Genomic DNA, 6,976 nt, shown 5'->3' with positions numbered 1-6,976 from the left:
AGAGTTATTAATCTCTACTTTTGTACACATTTTTTTCCTTCGTTTTGTTTAACCTAAAATAATTACATGGTCTTTAAGGGTGGTATGTGCGATCCAAAAATTATTGATCCAATGTCTTACCTTTCTCAAGTGCTCCCGCGGTAGGAGACAAAAGATTTTTATATTACGTTCGACTCGTGCACTGTTTTTTATGAGAAAACAATTTTCGTGTGTTAAGGCAAGCTGTGTTAGAGAACCATTGACTTACATTACTATATATCTCGTAAAAAAATGGAAAGAGGTGAGGAACCAAAAATAGAGTTCTCTAAAATAGGATTTTTGAATTAACCCGTACATGTTTCAAATCGATTCACTAGCGGATGTATCGATTTAATTGACTTTAGAGTCGCAACTTTAATTTTCTTCTGAAATAAACTAAAGAAAAGAAAACCAGAGGTTCGTTTTAAGAGTCCGGTGTTTGTTTACGTATTAGGAAAGAGCCAATGACGTTATGTCCCATACTCATGTCTTCATAGACAAACTCTAACCCTAAGTAATTGACCAGTTGATATTTGAAGAATTGTTACGTTTTTGTTTTGAGTTCAGAACTCTTTTGTTTTTGTGAAAAAATTAACCATTTTACAAAAGGAACTAATCATAATCATGAGACATAGACAAGGTTAAAGCAAAGAAGATGATGATGCACGTTTCCCAAGAGAGAATAATCATGATTGAGGAGAATGAGGATTCTCTAAATGTCGAACCATGGCTCAAGACTGTCTCCATTTGAAAGATGGATATATCAACTTTCTAACCCAAGTTGAATTACTCAAATTTATTAACCACAACTGAAGTTATGAATATTTGAGTGAATAGTACGAATTATGAAGTACCACTATATTATATAGTGATCTAAATTTGATTAATGAACAAAACAAATATTTGGACTTATATAGTTATCTTGAAATTTATTTGGGCCGGTCTAAATTCAAAATGTATGTTGAGGCCTTGACGCCTCAATTTTATTTGGGCTTTATAAACGTGTGATTTAATTGTAAACTGTCAGTAAACAGGCCTAGCATATTTTATTATATTGGTTTTAAATTAAAAATATTATTCCAAATTATTAATTATTTCTAAATTAAGTACAATTTCGAAAGTTTATTTAAAAATAATATTAGTTATATATTATTATTTATATATATAATTAAATATAAATTTAATCTAAAAAATAATAATAAACAAATGAAAAGAGTTTATCTATTTAAATAAGTAATATTTTAAAAAATAATATAATTTAGCTAATTTCATATAACTTTATAAAATTTTAAAATTAAAATAATTTATGAATTTGTAAAAATATAAAATTTAAAATTATATAAACCACTTAATTGTAAAAACTTATATAATAAGATACATTTGAGTTAAGAAATGAACTCTTCAACAAAAAATAAGTTTTCTCTTCACTTAAAAATGATTTATAGAGGCGATTTTTAACTATATTTTAGTCGTATTTGTATAATACAACCTGGAATAAAATATCGAACGAAAATTTCGTGATAATTATAATATAGACAAAATATAGAAAGAAAAGAACACATTTGTTGTTTGTGAAATAATTTTGATTATGGTGTTTAACATTGTTATTATAATTAACATTGAAAAAAGATTATTTATTAAAATAAATTCATTTTATGAACAATTTGCCAACAAAAAAAAAAAGCTTTAAGATAAATAAAAAAATTGTCATTCCACTAACATCCATTTATAATGTTCACATTTAAATGGCCTTACATAAATTATGTAATTAAATTTGAAGTAATTTTAATATTAACTCAATAAATAGTTTTAAAATTTTTATTCAGTTATTATTTTTTTTATTTTGAAAATTGATGAAATAGTTGTTAGAAAATGGTAAAAGATAAATAAATGTTAGAAAATAAAGATTAAAAGTTAAACAGTCAATATTTAAGAGTAAAAATAAAATAGCACAAATTAATTGATAATATTAACTAGAATTAAATAACAAATACAAACTTTTTTTAAAAAATTGAAAGTTCTTGAAAAATCTCAATGCCTCTTCCAAGCTTCTTATTCTTGTATAAATACTTAAATAACTTATTCAATGAATTTCAAAGATATTGTTAACGCAACAAACTATAAAAAGTATAAAATATAAAATAATAATGTTGATCAACAAAGAAAATAATGAAACAAAAGTACTAGTACAAAATGAAAGTATTATTTTTTTTAAATGGTTTATACAATTATATTGATTTAATTATTTTGTACAATGAGCTAATTTTTAAAATGGTCTATACAGTTATATTGATTAAATTATTGTGTAATATGGGTTAATATATATATATATATATATATATATATATATATATATATATATATATATATATATATATATATATATATATATATATATAATTTAAAATTGTTGTTGAGTTTCACTCAGAATAAGCGAAATTATTTTGTTTGATTTGGGAAACAAGTTAACATTTTTCTTCATTTAAAAAGTTGAGTACAAGTTTTATATTTGAGAACAAAGTCTCAACTCTCAATTTAAGTAAAAAGCAATAATAATAATTTGTATAAAGTTAGTGTTGGTTTTGAGTCTAAAAGTACTATTCTTTATTAATTTATTCAATATTTTAACTCACTAAATAATGTATTTATGTGATAATATCTTTCATAATTATAAGTGGTTCTATAATCGATACGAATTTAATGGAGTCATTTTACAGATAATCTTACATGAATTTATTGGTGCTGCATGCATTTTTTTTAACAGGAATAAGTTATGATAAAATACGTTTTTACTTATTTCAATAAAATGGGCGGAAATAATTTCTAGTACCAAATGTCAGAAAGTAGTTACAAAAAGTCTAATTAACTAATAACCAAAAGTCTAAAATGTCTAAACATTGTGATTTCAATGAGTTATCAAACCTATTAAATCATGCCATAAAGATAATTCATAATTATATGTTTTATCAATATTTATTCATCATATAAGTGTATAACATAATATTATATTTGTAATGACTCTTCAATTTAAATTAACGCGTTCTCATATGCGACCTTCAATCTAATGGTTTAAAACCTTGTTTGACCTAACTTTGAAATGATGTTTTTTATACAAAGACTTAACATTATCCCCTTTTAATTTGTAATTTTATCATATAACCCAGTAAATTAATATATATATATATATATATATATATATATATATATATATATATATATATATTAAAGTAGGGACGAATCTAGGGAGTAGAGTTGAATTGGGCTTAAAATTAAAAATAAATTGGGGGTGGATTTCAAGATTGACGAAAAAATATATATTTTGTTTTCTTAATCAGAATTAGATAAACAAATAATAATTTTTTTTTTTTTTATGAAATTAGGGGTCATGTCACCATGTTATCCTAAAAAACAAAAGGAAAAATCCTGAGATGGGCTTGAGCCCTCTTATGGTCCTAACCTATATCCTTCCCTACATAGAAGAAAAGGGCATAAGTTATTGGATGACACTATGGAGAACATAAGAGGAGAGGATTGAATGAATGGTTTTGGTAGAGACAAATTTTGCTGACCCATAAAATGTACTTGGGCACATGATGATGAAGTAACATAAAGCTAGCTTAAAGGGAACACGAATCTAACCAAAAGCTAACCTAATCAATGGAGTGCTGTAGGAGAACATTAGTGAATGTTTGATCACTTTTGACCACTATAAACCTTAAGATAAGCATGTCATTTTCATTCAAAAAGTCAATGCCATAAGAATAAGGAAACTCATACAACATAGAAGAAGTTGGCTTACAAAAGTTCGGAATCCTATGTCAAGAAATTATCAATGATTTTCGTAATTTAAAATAAAATATTAGATTTAAATATAAAGAGCGATGTTTCTCCACAAGCCAAAAAAAAAACCTAGAGAACAAATATGCAAGAGATATATATAGACCACTACACAATGTTAAAATTGAGTCATAATTACATTGGAGAAATTGAATGGAGTTGTGAATGTGATACCAATAACTATATATATATATATATATATATATATATATATATATATATATATATATATATATATATATATATATATATATATATATATATATGTGTGTGTGTGTGTGATTGAATAATATCAATGTTTCCTTTAAAGAAAAACATAAATTGGGTTACAGATAAATACTATATATCTTGCATAGTTACAATAATTCACTTGATATATATGCTATATGAGAGACCATCTTCAAATTCACTTGATAGCTTACCCATAGTTACAATAATTCTCATATATTACATATTATAATAAAGGTTTTTAGAAAATTAACCGAGATGGTGAAATCATTAATTTTTTTTTAAAGATTTTTGAGTTTCTTAATTCTAAATTTTTTTGTAATGTTTGTTTGTTGGTTCGGTAATAAATATTTTTTCCTAATATTTTCACTATTACTTTTAAAATAGTTAATCTCGTAGTATGTCGAGTGTGATTGGTAACAAAGTAAACACTCCTAATTTTATAATGTTTTTGTCGTTATGTCATGCTTAATTGAACGACTCTAAACTTACCTTAATAGATTAAAGCAAGTAATTTTCTCCAAATGTGCCCATTATATGATTTATATGATACATTTGTTTCTTTCCATTCAAATTAATGGTTGATTTAAAAAAAAAGAGGCTTTATCTGATTTCAATTATCTGTGAGATAATTTCTAAGAATTTGAGCATGTATAGTTACAAAGAATACTCTATGAAAATGATACATTTACATACAAAATTCTAACTTATATTTTTGTAACAATTTCTGAAGCTTATCATCCTTGATGAGAGATCACATAAATCTTTTATGTATTCTTTCAATTTTATCAAATTAAAAACTTTTGAATTATACTTAAATGGTACTTTAATTTTCACTAAGTTGTTTTTCAAAGCAACAAACATATGCAGTAAAATTGCCTTAATTGGGATATTGATTAGCAAACAAAATGACATAAAACATATGGGGATGTAGCTCAGATGGTAGAGCGCTCGCTTAGCATGCGAGAGGTACGAGGATCGATACCCCGCATCTCCATTTCTTTTTCTATTTTTACTTCATGTTTAATAAATTTTAGCACCTACAAATTAATATAACTTCCAGTAAATCAAAAGATAACTTATAAATAACATTAATTGGCATTTCTGATAATAATACTCTTTATTTAACAAAGAAATTAACATAGATATAATCATTGATCACAAGAACAACAACTTAAAGAAGTAACTAGTTTAGGTTTGTTGGCTTATTATAAAAGACAACCAATCATTAATGATCTCCTCCTCTCCATGAAGACTGCATTTATGGAGCTTTATGCTGTCAAAAGTAAAAAAGGGTCATAAAAGATCTTGCTATATATAAATATATAATATCATTATTATAATTAAATAATTGAATCATGAGAATTATGGGTTTGATCTATCTATATATATATAGTTAATGACCAACTTATCTTACAATTACCTAAACTTGATGAGTCCCTTGGTGCATTGCATCCAAAACATTCTTTTCGACTAGCAAAGTTGTGCATGTTACACCCCATCCTGTCAATAAATAAATAAATCCCACTTTTGAGAACCAAATAAGAAAAAAAATATAAAAATTACTTTCACATTTTTACTTTTTACACAATACCACTAAAAAAGCTTGTATCTTTTTATTCTTATTATCTATTAATGATCAGTACATGGTGCATATCCAATCACCGGATTTTCAATTGGTGCCATTGATGCTGACGCCGCCGCCGCCGAGTCCCAAGCCGGAGACTCTATTGCGGTATGCTTCTCCATCAAAGTGGGCGGCGGCAGCGTTGGGGGAGGAGGATTCAAAATCCTTTAAAGCACCGCAATGGAAGCAAAAAGAGCGGCTGGCGAAGTTATGGGCGCCGCAGTTCCTGACCATGCAGTACCAATCACTGATCCTCACGTTCATCCTAGAGAATCCGAATTGTGCAGAACCGCCGCCGGCCCTGTCGCCGAAAACTCCAGGTGAGTCAGCAGTAGGCCTCAGGTCGCCGCATCGCTGGCATGCCGGCCCGGAGGGGTAGGCAGCCTAGGCCTAGGACAAAAAAAAAAGGGGCCATTTTTTTTATATTGGCTAGATATTAGTAAGGATTTTTCTTTTCTTATTCTTAAATTTTTTTTTATTATGTTAGATTTTTTGACCCATGGCTCTATAGCCCAAATAGAGAAACAAACCAACACTATCCGAACAAAAATTTGAAAACCCTAATGTCTCTGTTGTATATCAAATTTTACTAACATTGTCGGTTACGGTAGCTTCTGCTGAAAGAAATTTTTCTAAGTTAAAATTATTGAAAAATTATCTAAGATTTTCGATGTCTCAAGATAGATTGAATGAACTTGCTATTTTATGTATTGAAAAAGATTTTTTAGAATATATTAATTACGATACAATTATTAATGATTTTGCATCTAAAAATGCAAGAAGAAGTCACTTTCATTGACAATTTATATTGCATCTTTGTAGATGTTGGAAGGTTATTGAATATCAACGGTGAAACACAAGTGAAGTTTATGCTTAGGGCCCCAATTTCGTGCTTTCGTCTAAGGCCTAAAAAATCTCATGAACAACACTACTGGCATAAGTCCCTTCTCTGGAAATTGAGGTATTGGCATGACCTGCAGTTCCAGTCACCGGGCCTATTCATCTTTTATCTAGAGAAATGAAATTCAAGAAATGGGATGATTGTGATTCAATAACCTGGTACCTTGTATGTATATATATATATATTATAAAGGGACGGCTGATTCTAATTCTAAGGTCTTGTTTGATTAATAAATTAATTTCAAATAATTTTTTTTTATGTAAAAAAAATTTAAACCAAAAATATAATCAATTTATTATTAAACAATAACCCATTGAATGAAATTTTATCTTTTGAATACGTTAAAAATAAAATTGTCTAGATAA

The 6,976-nt window shown here is 27.0% G+C and overlaps 1 non-coding gene and 1 pseudogene across 1 annotated transcript; one reads left to right on the top strand and one right to left on the bottom strand.

Annotated features, from left to right (window-relative positions):
- Nucleotides 1-5,007: 5,007 nt before the first annotated feature.
- On the top strand, nt 5,008-5,080 carry TRNAA-AGC. Its single transcript has one exon. It is a non-coding gene; the product is annotated as a tRNA-Ala (tRNA).
- Nucleotides 5,081-5,354: 274 nt separating this feature from the next.
- LOC124910070 lies at nt 5,355-6,713 on the bottom strand (annotated as a pseudogene).
- Between the last annotated feature and the right edge of the window lie 263 nt (nt 6,714-6,976).

The sequence above is a fragment of the Impatiens glandulifera genome, chromosome 7, assembly GCF_907164915.1.
Source record: "Impatiens glandulifera chromosome 7, dImpGla2.1, whole genome shotgun sequence".
Lineage (NCBI taxonomy): Eukaryota > Viridiplantae > Streptophyta > Magnoliopsida > Ericales > Balsaminaceae > Impatiens > Impatiens glandulifera.
This window is presented reverse-complemented; position numbering and strand designations above follow the sequence as displayed.